This window comes from Macaca mulatta, chromosome 8, assembly GCF_049350105.2.
Source record: "Macaca mulatta isolate MMU2019108-1 chromosome 8, T2T-MMU8v2.0, whole genome shotgun sequence".
Classification (NCBI taxonomy): domain Eukaryota; kingdom Metazoa; phylum Chordata; class Mammalia; order Primates; family Cercopithecidae; genus Macaca; species Macaca mulatta.
In genome coordinates this window covers 91,771,134-91,789,216 of record NC_133413.1, presented here as the reverse complement: position 1 = coordinate 91,789,216, position 18,083 = coordinate 91,771,134, and the positions used below count along the sequence as shown (strand labels likewise).

General features: G+C 37.9%; 1 long non-coding RNA gene across 1 annotated transcript in view; it reads left to right on the top strand.

Moving 5' to 3' along the window:
• LOC144330811 (uncharacterized) overlaps positions 1–17,351 on the top strand; it is a 38,522-nt gene extending 21,171 nt beyond the window's left edge. The window contains exons 2-3 of the long non-coding RNA XR_013397318.1: positions 12,412–12,509; positions 15,600–17,351. This is a non-coding gene — a long non-coding RNA (uncharacterized LOC144330811). The remainder of the gene's footprint in view (positions 1–12,411; positions 12,510–15,599) is intronic.
• Positions 17,352–18,083: the final 732 nt, after the last annotated feature.

Here is an 18,083-nt window from a genome sequence, read left to right as displayed (position 1 = left end):
TATGACCTTTTGTCATAAGTTGGGCACACCCAGAAACAGGCTCTGATTAGAATTTGATGGGAGTAGTTTACTTGGGGGATAATCTTTGCTAGGAGAAAAGGAAGTGAGTCAAGGTAGGAAAAAAGTCAATAGAGAATGTGTTTATCTTAGATTACTATTGTGGTAAACTGGGATTTGAATCTCATTTGGCATCTTTGGGAAACTGTAGAACATATCTTAAGGGTGCTTTCTCCTTGCAAGAGGAATACTGGGGTACTTACCAATCAACTCACATCTTAAATCACTGTGGGCTGCTCCTGCAGGCATTAACTCTGGCACATCTGACCAACTCCAAGACAAGGCTGGGCTCTTGCTAATGAAAAAGCCCTCATATAAAGTAGCAGGTGCTTTCAGTAGGACACCATTGGCAAGGTTGGAAATAGTGAATGCCAAAGAAATATGGGAGGGGCACCAACTGTGTCTGCTACACCCGTTGTAATTAGCTTCCTGCTTTCAGCACTTCACCTTTCTGGTGGAGAGCCAGTGATCTCATAATTGCCACACTTAATGAAATCTCTTTTGTCTTCACCCCCTTGACCTTTCTCTATGCAGCATTTGGCTTCCAGTCCTTATCTCCCTTGATATTCCCTCTTCCTTGGCTTCTCTTTCTTGTTGCTTCTACCTCTGTAACAGTTTTGCTTCCTTTTCAGCCTTCTCATTTCCAAGTGCTGATGCTTTGCAGGGCTCTGCTTTGGCTTTCTCATTCTATACACAATTCCTGAGACATTCCCGCCAATTTTATGACTCCTCCAACCACCAGCATGATGATGACTTCTGAATCTATATTTCTTTTCTTTTTTTTTTTTTTTTTGAGACGGAGTCTTGCTCTGTCACCCAGGCTGGAGTGCAGTGGCCGGATCTCAGCTCACTGCAAGCTCCGCCTCCCGGGTTTACGCCGTTCTCCTGCCTCAGCCTCCCGAGTAGCTGGGACTACAGGCGCCCGCCACCTCGCCCGGCTAGTTTTTTTGTATTTTTTAGTAGAGACGGGGTTTCACCGTGTTAGCCAGGATCGTCTCTCGATCTCCTGGCCTCGTGATCCGCCCGTCTCGGCCTCCCAAAGTGCTGGGATTACAGGCTTGAGCCACCGCGCCCGGCCCTGAATCTATATTTCTAGCCTGGACCCCTCTCCTGTAGTCACAGCCTTATATCACATCGCATTCCATGTTTCCATTTCCTATAGTGCCAGAACATCTCAACCAGAATGTCACAGATGTACTCAAACCCACATTCACAAAACAGAGTATTATCTGTCTTTAACACATGTTCTTCCTCCTGTATTCCTTCTAACAAAATGGATCATCAGCTAACCAGTAACACAATAGAAAATCTGGAAATCATTTCAGCCTTTGTAATTTTCCTCATTCTTCACATTTAACTGATGACCAAGCCTTGTTAATTGTATCTGCTCAACACTCTCCAGTTTGTTCACATCTGCTCTTTCTTGTCACACAATCTCTGCTTCACTCGGCCTCTAATCTCACCTTATCACTTGGTAACCTTCACCCTACTGTTAGAATTGTTTCAAAAACACGAATCTGACTAAATGCTTACTGGAAAAGTTCAAATTATTTCCCATAACACGAAGAGTCTCTGTGAGCTGGCCCTCATCTGCATTTCCAGCCTTAGACACCATTTCCTCTCCCCACCTACTCTATACCCCAACCACTGTAATTTCCAAATTGTTCCATAAAGTTCCAAATCTCTATAGATTTAATTAAAACTTATGTATAACATGCAGAGTGTCATGTAGTCTAAGAAATTTACAAATATTTTATTATTTAATCCAGATAACAACCCTATGTATGTATTATTATCCTCATTTTATAGATGAGGAAACTGAGGCCCCGAGAGGTTAAGTGATTCAACCAACATTACACATCTAGTAAGTGGCAGAGCCGGGATTCAACTCCAGGCACTCTGGCTCCAGAGTCATTACTCTTCACTACCCTGCCACAACAAACTGGATTTGTTAATGTCATTTCTCTCTGTCTGGAAAATCCTCATCCTCCCCGCACTTCCAGTAAGTTTTTCTCTATCAAACCTTTCTTGATCCTTCATTTCTTTGGTAGTCTTGACCTCTCTCTCTCCTTTGAACCCCTCTATAGTACAAATACACTTAACGCTTATTTCCATATGTGTCTCCCTTTAGTATACACTCCTTGATAGTCACTCCCTTTTTTGTTCCTATAGTTTTCTCTGACCCTAAAAACCTTTGATCTCCTTTTCTCTCTACACTGACTCTCTTGATGAGATCGCCAAGAGATAAACAGTTTCAGGCTGCAAACATCATATGTACAGGACAACTTTTGCATTTGGATTTCCCACTCAGAATTCTCTCCCGAACTCCAGACTCATATAAAACAGGCTTCTCTAACTTCACTGGATTGTCTAATGAGTATTGCACAATTAACATGTTTAAAACTACTCCCAATCCTTACTTCTCACAAACTCCATCTCAGCCTTCTTCATCTTCAGTCAGGTATAACACCATTCTCGTAATTACTCAGGGTAAATAATGTTGGAATCATCTTTTATTCTTTTTTTCTTATGCTCCACAATCAATCTACGAGTTGTGTTTGAAGGGGTGGCCTGCCCCTCCACACCTGTGGGCATTTCTTGTTAGGTGGAACGAGAGACTTGAGAAAAGAAATGAGACACAGAGACAAAGTATAGAGAAAGAAAAAGTGGGCCCAGGGGACCAGAGCTCAGCATACAGAGGACCCCCGCTGGCACCGGTCTCTGAGTTCCCTCAGTACTTATTGATCATTATCTTTACCATCTTGGAAAAGGGGAAGTGGCAGGATAATAGGATCATAGTAGGGAGAAGGTCAGCAGAAAGACATATGAATAAAGATCTCTGTGACATGAATAAGTTTAAGGAAAAGTGCTGTGCCTTGATATGCAAATGTAAACATCTCCATAAACCTTTTTAGTGCATTAAAGAGCAGCATTGCTGCTAGCACGTCCCACCTTCAGCCCTAAGGCGCTTTTCTCCTTTGTCAGTAAATAGAACATACAATCGGGTTTTACACCAAGATGTTCCATTGCCCAGGGACAGGCAGGAGACAGCTGCTTTTCTCTGTCTCAACTGCCAAGAGGCCTTCTTTCCTCTTGTACTAGTCCTCCTCAGCATAGACCCTTCACGGGTGTCAGGCTGGGGGGCGATCAGGTCTTTCCCTTCCCAGGAGGCTGTATTTCAGACTATCACATGGGGAGAAACCTTGGACAATACCTAGCTTTCCTAGGCAGAGGTCCCTGTGACCTTCCGCATTGTATGTGTCCCTGGGTACTTGAGATTAAGAGAATGGTGATGACTTTTAACCAGCAAGCTGCCTTCAGGCATTTGTTTAACAAAGCACACCCTGCACATCTCCAAATCTGTTAAACCTTGAGTCACCACAGCACATGTCTTTTGCAAAGACAGGGTTGGGGGTAGAGTTACAGATTAACAGCATCTCAAATACAGAACAAAATGGAGTCTCTTATGTCTACTTCTTTCTATATAGACACAGTAACAGTCTGATCTCTCTTTCTTTTCCCCACAGTGTTGGCTCTACTTTCAACATATAACCAGAATACAACCAATGCTGTCCACCTCACTACTATTAACCTGGTCCCAAGCACCATCATTTCTTGACTGGATTAGCTGGATTAGCCTCTCAACTACCTCTGCTCTTTCCCTTTTAATTATAATTTCCAACAGAAGCCTGGCTGATATTACTAGAACTTAAGTCAGGTCATATCACTCCTCCACGAAAATCATGTCAGCAGCCTAAAATGCCTACAGGAGCTGGTGTCTGCTACCTGCCTGACATTACGTCCTTCTACTCTACCCTTGCTGCAGAAACACCTGCCTTCTAACCATTCCTCCAGTGCTCCAGGCACGTTCCTACCCTTGGGCCTTTGCACTTAGTGTTCATACTGCTGCTTTCTGCTCTGCCTGGAACATTTGTTTCCCTGATACCTTTGCTTCTTTATCTGCTCTGGTCTTTGTTCAAATGTCACTTTCTCGGTGAGGTCTTCCCTAACTACTTCATTTAAAATTGAAAGTACTTAACCCTAACATTTTCTATCCCACCTTCTGGCTTTCCTTTTCTACATATCACCATCTAATAGCATATATTTTACTTATTAATTTTATTTTCGGTCTACCCCCACTAGGATCTAAGTTTCATCTAAGTCCCCTGCTCCATTCCCAGCACCAAGCAATGCCTACTGTATAAGTACTCAACAAATGTTGGCGCTTATTATACTCAGCCTGTAACCCAGTGCCTAGAACCCTCAAGTCTTTGATAAATGCTTATTGAACATATCAGTAAATTTGTAATTGAATATATCATCTATCTAAACTATCCTAAGATCTCTATAAAGATAATTCCAATCTCTATTTCCATTCTAAACCTCTCATCTAAGACTTAAAGTTGCAATGCCAACAGCCTCTTGTTTAGCTTGTCCTAAATGATGTTCTAGCACTTCCAATTCAGTCTAAAATGAAACTCATCTTTTCCAAACTCAATTAGTTTTCCTCCCAAACTCAATTAGCTTTCTGATTCTTTTATTAATGTTCAAGATACCATCTCTCTTTCATCAGCCATTTTTGTTTCACTGATCTCTGTATCCAAACAATGATCAAACTCTAAGATTCCACCTATACGATGTTTCTCTAGTTTGTTTTTCTTTCATTCACACTGATAATGCCTTCATTAGACTTCAACTACCTCTTTTAATCTGTCAATTCAATCAGTCATTCGGTTCTCCATCCATCTCTTCCTACATCTGCAAACATTACTGAGTACTCACTGCCCTGGGTACTCTGCCTAGTATTGTGCAGAATGTGCCAGGAAATGGTATCTTTGATCAGAAGAAATGTCAGTTGGTAGGCCAAATTGATACAGTATATTCTGTTTCAATCCTTTAACTATATTATTGACATTAGTTTGTGTGACTGGAAAAGCAAAGCCAAGTCCTGAATCCATGCCAGTCAAAACCCATTTAAATCTTCCCGGTGCTAATGGCAGCAGCCTAATATAGTCTACTTGCCATCTGTGTGCTGGTTCTTCACCTCTGGGAATATGTTCCATTGCATTTTGTAAACATTGTCTCTCCTGCTGACAAATTGGACAATTATGGCTAACGGTTTGTATTCCTTCTGGTGCTACCAGTAAGGGACATCATTCAGCTCAGCATTACATGGCTTGCTTCTTCCTATCATATCACGTATCCAAATAGCCACTTCTAGCAAATGCCCTGAAGCATCTACCTGTTGGTCTCAGTTTCTCTTAGATCCTGGAAAGGGATTGTTCTGTCTTATTAGATTGATTCTCATGATTATGTTAACACCCCCCTCTCCCAAAAACCTTACATTTAATGAGAAAAGAATCTGTGTTTTCATAAGCTCTGGTAGCTTCAACCTCATTTGAACATGTAAGGAAGCCTGTGAATATTGACAGTAATCAAATCTAATTGCTTGCAGGTGTCAGTCATTTTGAATATATAGCTGTTTTGGCATTGGAAAGGACTGTATCGAACATGGACAGTAGAAACTATAAATCCAAACAATAACATTTTACTCAAGGATGAGTCATGAAGCTATTCCTTCACTAATTCAGCCAGTGTGAAAATGCCCCATCCTGAAGGATTAATATTATAACACTAGCTCCCTCTGTTGCTCATTTCAGAAATGACATGGCATTTGGAGCTATTTTGTGCAGCCATGAAAATAGACGTCCCCAAAAGTAACATATTAAACTATATTAAATCAGTGGAGACACATTTTAAATTTTATGTCTTTAAAACCACCACACTGAAGATACAAGGGAAAAATAAATAATGTGACATTTAGTGGCAATTTCATACAGTGTCTCCTTCCCTTTTGATTATTATGATCAACCAACATAATATTGTGTTTAGGAGAATCAGTGATAATGGAATGTAACATGAACATATAATTTCAGGCTCTCTGAAGATAGTGGTTGTCAAGTTTCAGTTAGCATAAGGATAATGTGGACAGTTAGCATATTGGATAATGTAGCATAAGGATAAGTGGCTCTCAAGCTTTGCCATGCATCAGAATTACCTTGGGGGTCTCAATAAGGCATGGATTGCTGGATCCCATCCACAGAGTTTCTGAACCAGTAGGTCTGTGTTGGAGCTGAGAAGGTACATTCCTCGTACTCTAGAACCTCTATTCTGGAGCATTTCGACTCCAATCTGATCTGCAAGATGGCAGCATGAGCTTCACCTGGGAATCTATAAAGACACAGACTCTTAGGCCTATTCCAGATTTTACTGAATCAGAGTCATCTGTTTAAAATCATTCCCAGGTGATTTGTATCCACAATACAGCTTGAGAGGCATTTGCTTAGAGAAGGGGTGCAAACTTTTTGGTAAAAGGCCAAACAATAAATAGTTTAAGTTTTACAGGCTGTATCATCTCTGTCACAAATACTCAATTCTGCCATTGTAGCTCAAAAGCAGCCATAGACTGTGAGTGTGTTCCAATAAAACTTTATTTACAAAAACAGGGAGTGGGTCATTTTTCCTCCTCTGGCTTCTGGCTTAGACTGTGTGTGTTTATGTGTAGTTTCATTTTAACCTTGCTTCACCCCCTTAGTCTCTGCTTCAGCAGTTCTGGAGTTGAACCTATCCTTTGTATTTTTAACAAGCATCCTGGAAAAATTTGATTCAGGTGGTCAGCAAACCACGCTGTGAGAAACAATTTAAGCCATTGTTTTGCTTGGCAATATCTAATTGTTTTATTATTTATATTTTTCTGCTACATGACTCATAAAAAGAAAAAATTAAAATCGTTGATCTATTCTTCTTTTCAATAACACCTTCCATGTTCTTCCAAAGGTTTTCCACTCTCACTTTGGGCTGATACTAATGTTTGTGTTTTTCCTCAACAGAAAAATTGAGTGCCACAACGAAACTTGGCTCCCGTAAGGAAAAAGGACAAATTGCATACACATTTAAGCCGAAAACTCATTACCGAAGAAAATTAGAAGCAATGAGAACTGCAAATCTTTCTTCTTTATTGCTTCTCTAATTTTTTCGAAACAAAGCTCAACTACTCTAACAAAACTATTCAGGGAATAGTTTTATGATTAAAGAAAAAAAAGTGTTGTGCATTTACTTTCTCTTAGTTCTATATTATGCAGATAGAGTAAGAGAGAGAAAACAAAGGCAGCTGTGAAATGAACTTTTTTCTCATTCTCTAAATGGCTAGTTGTTCCTTTTGTAAAAGTAAGATTTGAATTTACCTTTTCATCCCAATCTCTCAGTCCCTTTCACCAACTCTCCTTTCCTGCAAAGGCACTAGTTCTAAAATAAGTCAATGAATTTTTCTGCTGCCATTCTTTTAATTTACCTTTAAAAAGTTCTGGGAAACAATATATGGAAAGAAATTTAATTGCTAGTGAACAGAGATGAAAATTATAAATGTTACGTTTTAAATATATTGTTTAAAAATGTATTTGTTTTAAAGTGTGTAAAAACGATACCTAAATTTTTCTTAGCCATATTTCCCACTTTCTTTAAAGAGTAGTTTTAAATTGTGAGGTTCTTGGGGTATTTTTATCATTTTTTTAAAAACAATTCATTCCTAATAATTAAAACAATACTGCTTATTATTAAACTTTAGAAAAGACAGATAAACAACAAAGGAAATCATACATAACACCATTACATAGAAAACTTTACTAAGTGTAAAAATAATTTGAGGTGAAATTCATGTTGAATTTACCATTTTTTAAGTGAACAGAATTCGTTAGTGTTTAGTATATTCACAATGTTGTGTAACCACCACCTCTATTTAGTTCCAAAACATTTCCATAACTCCAAGTAAAGCTCTTACTCTTTGAGCAGTTTATCCCCATTTCTCCTTCCCACAGCCCAACAGCCACCAATCTGTGTTCCGTCTCTATAGGTTTATCTAATCCGGATATTGTATAAAAATGGAATCATGTATGTGATTTTATGTGTCTTGCTTCTTTCACTTAGCATGTTTTTTAAGGTTCATCCACATTATAGTGTACATCAGTATGTATGAATGATCCTTTACATGAGTGAATAATATTGTGTTATATGGATATACCACAATTTGTTGATCCATTCTGCTGTTGGACATTTGGCTGTTTCTACCCTTTGGCTATTGTGAATAGTGCTGCTATGACATTGTGTACATGCACTTGTTTGAGTACGTTTTCAATTATTTCTGTGTACAGTTGACTCTTGAACAACACAAGGGTTAGAAGCACTGACCTCCTGTACAGTTTGAAATCTACATATAACTTTATTGACACCCCAAAAGTTAACTACGAATGGCCTACTGTTGACTAGAAGCCTTACCAATAGCATACACAGTCAAAATAACACATATTTTGTATATGTATTATATACTATTCTTAAAGAATGCTAAAAAAAAGAATAAAATCTTATTAAGAAAATCATAAGGAAGAGAAAATATATTTCCTATTCATTGAGAGAAAGTAGATCATCATAAAGGTTTTCATCCTTGTTTTTACACTGAGTAAGCTGAGGAGGAGGAAGAAGATGAGGTGTTGGTCTTTCTATCCCAGAGGTGGCAGAGGTGGAAGAGGTGGGAGGGGAGGCATGAAAGGAAGTCACATTCAGTATAACTTTACAAAAATACCTCAAAATTTCTGTCTGTACCTCAAAATTTCTGTCTGACTTTTTTGCTTTTTCATTTTAATAAAAGTGTTTCTATATGGTACCAATCCTCTCCCACTGTTTCCTTTAGTTTCAGTGACCATATCATAGAAGTGTGCTTCTATGATATGCTATAAGAGAAGTCAAAAGCAATCTTAAATAACTGGAAATCTTCTACTGGATTGTCTAATGTCCATTTTTTTTCTGGCACTGCTTCTTCTATGTCTTCTTCCTTATCAACTGGCGCTGGCTCAGAAGCAATCATCTCCATCAAGTTATCTTCTGTTCATTCCTCCGGTGTGGTGTCTATTAGCTTTTGAATTTCTCCAAGATCCATATCCTGAAACCTTTCACCCTCTATATATTTTTGTCATATCCACAATCTCTTTCATGATTTCCTTCATTGGCTCTGTTATAAATCCTATGAAGCAATGCACAATATTGGTACCCAGTTTTCTCCAGCAGGAATTTATTGTTTTGGGCTTGATGGCTTTCATGGCTTTTTCTGTAACATAATGGCATATGAATGGCATAATTCTTTCAGACTTTCATGATATTTTTTCTACTGGGGTTATTTTCCGTAATGTTGACAATGCTTTCCTTAGAGTACCATGCATAATGAATCGTAAAGATCTTTATGACCTCTGGATTTAGAGGCCGAATTAGAGATGTTGTGTTTGGGGGCAAGTAGACCACTTTGACTCCCTTGACATTGAACTCATGGGGTTCTGGGTGGCCAAGGACATTGTACAATATCAAAATATCTTTAAAAGGCATCTCTTGCTCGCCAGATACTTCCTGACTTCAGAGACAAAGCATTGGTGGAACTAAAGCAGAAAAAGAGTTCTTCTCATTGTTGAGGCTTTCTTGTTGTACAATCAAAAGACTGTTAACTTGTGTTTATCCTTTTCCTTCAAGGCTCAGGGGTTAGCAGCTTTATAGATAAAGGCAGTCCTGATCATAAACCTGACTGCATTTGCACAAAACAGTAGAGTTAGCCCATCCCTTCCTGCCTTAAATGTGGGTGCTCACTTCTCTTCCTTACTAATAAATATCCTAGGTAGAATTTTTTTTCCAGAATAGGGCACTTTCATCTGCATCCAAAACCTGTTTAGGCAGATATTCTTCTCCTCAACGATTTTCTTAATGCATCTGAGAACTTGTCTGCTGCCTCTTAGTCAGCAGAAGCTTCTTCTCCTGTTGCTTGATGTTTTTTAAGCCAAATATCTTTCTAAAATTATCAAGCCATCCTTTGCTGGCATTAAATTCTCCAGCTTTAGATACTTCACCTTTCTTTTGCTTTAAGTTTTCATATAATGATTTCACTTTTTCTGAAATCATATTACAGTCTATAGGTAGGCCTTTCTTGTAACAATCCTGCACCTACAGAAAAGCTGCATTTTCAATACACGATAACAAGATACTTTGAAACAAAATGCAAAGTTTTCTTGCCTGCTGGCATGGCTGCACTGAGAGCTTCACAAATCTCCTTTTCTTCTTTTTTTTTTTTACAATGGTCCTGATGCTGGATTCATTTATTATGGTGGACAATCACAGCTGCAGACCTCAATCTAGGGTACATATCAAGTTATTCAACTGTTTCTTGTAATGTCATGACTTTGCTTCTTGGGAGCACTTCCAGCACCACTGGTGGCACTTTGAATGGATCTTACGGTTGTTTATGCTGTTGCACTAAACCTGAAAAATATGTGAGAACTATGAGAAATCACTTTTTACTATGACACACAATTTACTACAGAGACCAACTGCTCACGCAGAGATGATTAGCATCACACATCGTTGTAAAGAGATACTCATAGCACTTGAACTCACTGCAACAGCAACAGGAGTTGGCTATAAAATTATTACAATAGTGCAATATATACTGCAGTTAATTTTATGTAGTTATGATTTCATACTGCATCTTTACATTTGTTTTACATCTTTACATTTCTTTTGACTTCAGATGGCACCATGTATGGTATGTGTTTGTGTCTGTACATTTTGATAAATGTTAACTTTCTATGATAGATTAGTGTACATTTTAAGAAAGTAAATGATAGGCTAGTATCTACATATATTTTATGCATTCATGATATACCTAACCTTTTTCTTATTTTTAAAAACTTTCTAGGCTACATGGTTTATCTGCAAATTTTTTCAAATTGTTGCAAATTTCCAAAGAAATTTTCAACATATTTATTGAAAAAAATCTACATATAAGTGGACCTATGCAGTTTAATCCCATATTATTTAAGGGTCAACTGTATATACCTAGCAGTGAAATTATAGGGTCATATGGTAATTCTATACTTAACTTTTTGAGAAACTGCCACTGTTTTCCACATGCCTGGGCCATTTTCCATTTCCACCAGCAATGTACAAGGCTTCCAATTTCTCTGCATCCTTGCCAGCATTTGTTATTTTTCACTTTTGTATCATAGCCATCCCTGTGGGTGTAAAGAGGTACTTAATTGTGATTTTGATTTGCATTTCCTTCATGACTACTGATGTTGAACATCATTGCATGTGCTTGTAAGCCACTTGTATATCTTCTTTGGAGAAATGTCTGTACAAGTCCTTTGTCCATTTTGTAATTGGATTATTTGTTTTTGATTGTTGAATTATAGTTTCTTTATGTATTCTGGATGTTAGATCATTATCAGATATACGATTTGCAAATACTTTCTCACATTCTGTAGGTTGTCTTTTTACTTTCTTGATTATGTTTTTTGATGCATAAAAGTTTTGGATGTTGATGAAATCCAATTTATTAATTTTTTTCTTTTGTTATATATGCTTTGGGGGGTCACATATAAGAATTCATTGCCCAATCACAGTCATGAAAATTTATCCCTATTGTTTTCTAGGAGTTTTATAATTTTAGTTTTCATGTTTAGGTTGTTGATTTATTTTGAGGTAGTTTTTATATATAGTATGAGATAAGGGTCCAAATTCATTCTTTTCATGTGTCTATTTAGTTATCTGAGCATCATTTTGGAAGAAACGATTGTTTCCCCCACTGAATGGTCTTGGCATCTTTGTCAAAAAAATGGCCATGGACGGATGGTTTTATTTCTGGACTCTCAATTCTATTCCATTGGTCTATACAGTAGTCCCCAGTTAGTCACAGAGGATATGTTCCAAGACCCCCAGTGGGTGCTTGAAACTGCAGAAAGTAGCATACCCTATACATACTGTGTTTTTTCATATATGTATATAATGTTTTTTCAGTGAACATGTATACCCAAAGTTTAATTTATAATTAAGCTCTGTAAGAGATTAACAACAACAATTAGGCCAGGCGCGGTGGCTCAAGCTTGTAATCCCAGCACTTTGGGAGGCCGAGGCGGGTGGATCACAAGGTCAGGAGATCGAGACCATCCTGGCTAAATACGGTGAAACCCCGTCTCTACTAAAAAATACAAAAAACTAGCCGGGCGAGGTGGCGGGCGCCTGTAGTCCCAGCTACTCGGGAGGCTGAGGCAGGAGAATGGCGTGAACCCGGGAGGCGGAGCTTGCAGTGAGCTGAGATCCGGCCACTGCACTCCAGCCTGGGTGACAGAGCGAGACCCCGTCTCAAAAAAAAAAAAAAAAAAAAAATTAATAATAAAATAGAACAATTATACCATACTCAGAATGGCACACAATTTAAAACTTATAAATTTTTCATTTCTGGAATTTTCCATTTAACATTTTCAGGCCATGATTGACATTGACTGCGGGTAACTGGAACTGCAGAGAGCAAAACTGCACATAAGGGGAGACTGCTATATGTCTATCTATATATTTAAACTTATGTAAGTACCACACTGCTTTGATTGCTACATCTTTATAGTAAGTTTTTAATTTGGGAAGTATGAATCCCTCCAACTTTTCTTTTCAAGATGTTTTGCTATTTGAGACCCCTTGCAATTACATATAAATTCAAGGATCCACTTTTTCACTTCTGCAAAAAATGCCATTGGAATTATGATAATAATTGCATTGAATCTATGGATTGCTTTAAGTATTAATAGTATTAAGCCTTCCAATTGCCAGGCGCGGTGGCTCAAGCCTGTAATCCCAGCACTTTGGGAGGCCGAGATGGGCGGATCACGAGGTCAGGGGATCGAGACCATCCTGGCTAACAAAGTGAAACCCCGTCTCTACTAAAAAATACAAAAACTAGCCGGGCGAGGTGGAGGGCGTCTGTAGTCCCTGCTGCTCGGGAGGCTGAGGCAGGAGAATGGCGTAAACCCGGGAGGCGGAGCTTGCAGTGAGCTGAGATCCGGCCACTGCACTCCAGCCTGGGCGACAGAGCGAAACTCTGTCTCAAACAAACAAACAAACAAACAAAAGAAAACAAAAAAAGCCTTCCAATTTAGGAACATAGAATGTCTCTCCATTTAATTAGGTCTTCTTTAATTTTTTCCAACAATATTTTGACATTTTCAGGAGAGTATCTGTTTAAATTTCTACAGATAAAAGACCTCAGGTCAAAGATAGATAAAATTCCAAATATATCACCAAATTTTCCCTTGGAAAGGTTTGCCAACTTACCCTTCCATTCAATCTTTATTAATGTAAGGAGTAGAAAATGGTATTTCATTACTATGATTTTCACTTCTTTGATTCTTGGTGATGTTGATACTTTTTCATGAGCTTATTGGTCGTTTATAATCCTAAATCAGGAGCATTTACTTGTAAACAAATCTCAGTAATGATTGAATTTTGAAACTGAATTCATAGAACTTATAAACCTGGTTGTCATAAACCAATGTGAATGCAAATGAGGACAGTATTATTGTTATTGTTTCATTAGTGGTATTAAAGCTATCTCACATAATATTCTTACTTATATACCATAAAGCATATTAATTTCAAAGTCCTTCATTTTAATTTTGTAGAAAATTAGTAAATCAGAATATTTAGGAAGATGTAATAGTTTGTTTTGTCTTTTACTCTATGTTTTTCCTGGAACCATTATTCCATATATAAACAGTACTACTTCAGCAACTAAACATGAATAAATTTCTTTGGTACTGGTGTACCTTATGCTCCTACTTAAACTGGCACTGCAATTGAATTTTAGAGCTGAAAAGAACCTTAGAGACCACTTAGTGTGCTCTCTAATTTTATGGATAAGGAATCTGAGGCCCAGAGAGGTGATGTAGTTTAACAGAGGTCACGGTTACTCAGTCATTCAGGGGCAGGATGCACGGCACCACGGTCCTTCCAGTAGACTAAAGTTATGTCTTGTATAGTCAGTAAAACAGTGTAAGAGCGACGTTGAAAAATTGTGGAGTGCTTTTACATTGCTCTTTTGCTAATGCAACCAGCAGTATGTTTTGAATGTTTGACTTAGTAAATCATTGAATCATTAACAAATAAATAAAAATTAAAAACCTACGTGCTCCTTCTGCAGGTTTCAGAGGCTAAAAATGGCTGCCACAATCCAATCAACCATTAGAACAAGCCGTGAGGGGAATCAGGCAGAAATTGACCCTTTCAGCTTTGCTAAATGTGGTCTTTTTGCCCCACATAGCCCTAGGAGAAAGTGGTGCAAATATTTTAGTACTTCAGGGCAAACATTTCCTCCTTCCAAATCCTATTCTCATTGTACGAATTAAGAGCCTGAGCCCTAGATTTCAAGTTTCTGAGCTTGGATTCTGATTCAGTCATTTGCTAGCTACATACACTTTCAAGCCTTACTTTTTCGTCTGTCAAATGGACATAATAATAGTCATTATTTCTACAATAAATAAAAAGACAAAATATACATGAAGTACTTAATATATAGAGACTTAGCATGTGACAATGGAGACAAATGGCTGTAAATGCTCCTTAAAGCATTAGTAAATTGTAGAAGGTGTGCACAGTATGCAGCTCATTCACTTAATGTCATTGCTGGAGGAAAAAACTGCCTCCACAGTACCGGAAATTGTTGACTACTTCAAATTTTCAACATATTTTTGTTTGTGTATACTCTTTGTAGATGGAGCATTGTAAGGCATATGTGATTTGGGGTTTTTTTAACAATGTGTTTCAAGATATGGGATAATATGCTCATTATAAAGCTGTTTAAGACTGAGAGCATGGGACCAATAATTCTCTGAGGATCTAACGTATATTTTTGAAGACTTAGAAGAAAAAACTCAACAGAATAAATGTGTTCAAAAAGTTGATAAAGCTTATATGTGCCATTTTAACTGCAACTTGGAAAGATGTTTCAATAAGATAGTAAGGAATTACAGACTCCTAAATTAGGTGAATATCAAGAATACTTTCTTTTATTATCTTAATATTTATTTACTAATAAATATAGAAAATTTCCAATAAAAATTAATGAAATATAAAACAAAATTAATAAATATATTTGACATCTAGAGGCTAATTACAATTTATAAAAAATTTCAGATCATACCAAGAGTCATAATTAATTTAAAGGAAGAGATACATTTTGAAAAGAAATAGTGAGGCTGGGCACAGTGGCTCGCATCTGTAATCCTAGCACTTTGAGAGGCTGAAACAGATGGATCACTTGAGGTCAGGAGTTCGAAACCAGACTGGCCAACATAGTGAAACTCCGTCTCTACTAATAATACAAAAAAAAAAAAAAAATTAGCCAGGCGTGGTAGTGGGCACCTGTAATCCCAGCTACTTGGGAGGCCGAGGCAGAAGCATTAGTTCAACACGGAAGGCATAGGTTGCAGTGAGCCGAGACTGCGCCACTGCACTCCAGCCTGGGCAAAAGGGCGAGACTCTGTCTCAAAAAAAAAAAAAAAAAAAAAAAAGAAATAGTGAATAAGGTGAATAAGCTTTGGATTATTTGATAATCAAGTTAGTGAACAGGAATAAGTCATATGAACACACTGAAAAATGATATACATTTCTTGCTGTTTTGACAGGCAATACCAACATTGACTAAGATCACATGGGATTCATAATATGCTGCTACAAAGAAGGCATTGATAGCAAGCTGGGTGATGAGTGTTTTCAATGCAGGAGTAATGAAATTGGTTATTGCCACAGTGAAATGAAAGTCCCTGAAATCTTATCATTTGTCATAGAAAGAAGTAATCAGAGCATACCATCAAATATAGTAGCGTTGCATCAAGCAATTAATTATTTTGAAAAACCATACTGTTTTTGTAGATTTTATGATACTTTGTGTACACGTCAACTTCTTTAAATTTGTAATTTGTTGTTGGTTTTATTTTTTCTTTTACTTTTAATTACATTTATTTTATTCCCATGCAATAAGTTTTTTTTTCTTCAGTTTCTTCTGGGATCTCTTTTTCTTCTGTGCAATTGCCTTTTCTGGTTTAGAAACAATTTCTTCCTTTTCAGTAAGGATCATCTGGATGTGTGTGAACACACCATTTCTATAAAGTGACTTCTTTCATACTATAAAGTGACATCTTTCCGATACCTTGTGGTTTTTCATACATGTGTACTCTTGATGACCTGGGAAGTTTCATGTGTGTTCTTAAAGTGAACACAAAGATTTGAAACTCTTGATTTGCATGATTTTTGTGGAGTTTTCTGGGTCAGATGAATAGCAAACTGTTTTCACATATCACCTTAGGCCACTTAGGGGAAGAGCAATTTGTTTTTTAATCATTCTAAATAAATATTTATTTTGCAGCTAATTCTGTAATTGTAATTTTTATCATTTTTTTCATAAAGAAGAACTCCCAAATTGTATACATTTCAAGCTCACAAAATCTGGATCTGCCCCTGGGTAGGGGAGATACGAAGGATCAAGAGAAAGATTAAACATACTCAGGCATGGTGGCTCACGCCTGTAATCCCAGCATTTTGGGAGGCTGAGTTAGAAATATCATTTAAGACCAGGAGTTAAGACAAACCTGGTCAACATAACAAGACCCTGTCTCTACAAAAATAAAATTAAAATACAATTTTATTAAAAAGAGAAGGATTCAAGAGAAAGATCAAGATCGAGAGGGACCTCCCTACTGAGTAGAGTCTCACACCCCAGCTGCCTCTTCTTCTCACTTGCAGACCAAACTTCCCTGGCCTGCTTTTCTTCCATATTTGTCACAGTTATTCATGCTGTTACAGCCATAGCTATCTGCTAGAATACTGCATTGAGTGTGAAGTGCAGTGCACAATAGTGCTATAGAAGTCTGCAGGTAAAAGGTAAGCACAATGATCAGTGCCCGAAAAAGAGACTGGTTAGTGGTATGAGAAGGTAATTGCCTCTTGAGCAAATCAGAGCTTGGGCAGGGCACAACAACATAATGCCAAGTGTGATAGTTAATACTGAGTGTCAACTTGATTGGACTGAAGGATGCAATATTGATTCTAGGTGTGTCTGTGAGGGTGTTGCCAAAAGAGATTAAGTGGGCTGGGGAAGGCAGACCCACCCTTAATTGGGTGGGCACCATCTAATCAGCTGCCAGTGAATATAAAGCAGGCAGAAAAACGTGAAGAGGCATGACTGGCCTAGCCTCCCAGCCTACGTCTTTCTCCCGTACTGGATGCTTCCCACCCTCCAACATTATACTCCAATTCTCTAGTTTTGAGACTCAAACTGGCTCTCTTTGTTCCTCAAGCTTACAGACAGCCTATTGTGGGACCTTGTGATAGTGTAAGTTAATACTTAATAAACTCCTTTTTATATATATCCTGTTAGTTCTGTCCCCTAAGTTAATACTTAATAAATTCCTTTTTATATATATCCTATCAGTTCTGTCCCCTAAAGAACCCTGACCGAAACAGATTTTGGTACCAGCAGTGGCTCTAGAGGAACAGAATATTAAGGATGGAGTTCTTTTGTTGGTTTTGGGGTTTCTGGAGTCAGCTACTTAATATGATTAGATCCAAAAATGCTAAGGACTCCACTTCTGATAGTGTGGAGAACACTGAGAGTTCTTGGCAGAAATTGTTTAAAGAGCTATGCCAAATAAATGCATTTGACACCCCTGACTTATTGCTCATAAGAGGCAAAGAGTTTATAATACCTTTGACCATATGTGAAGAACCAAGGAACATAATGAAGCTGGTTGGTTGTTCCTAAGTTCAGTGGACAAAATGATAAAAGAAAATGACGAACTTGGGAATTCTGTCTCCCGGCTTCAGAAGCAGATACTGAGCCTCAAATCTGCTATGATTGCCCTGAGTGAGAGTCTTGCCTCCTGTAGAGAAGGAGCTGAAATTGTGGGAACACAGACACAAGCTTTTATCATGCGAGTGGCTGACCTGCAACAAAAGATGCAAGTACAGCCTCGCCAGGTGTCTACTGTTAAAGTGAGGGCATTGATTGGAAAAGAACTGACTAATATACTAAGGCATTATTAAATAAGTTGTAATGAATCCCAAAGTGTCCAATGGTGACTACACAATTTCCATATAGGTTCATATAGGTT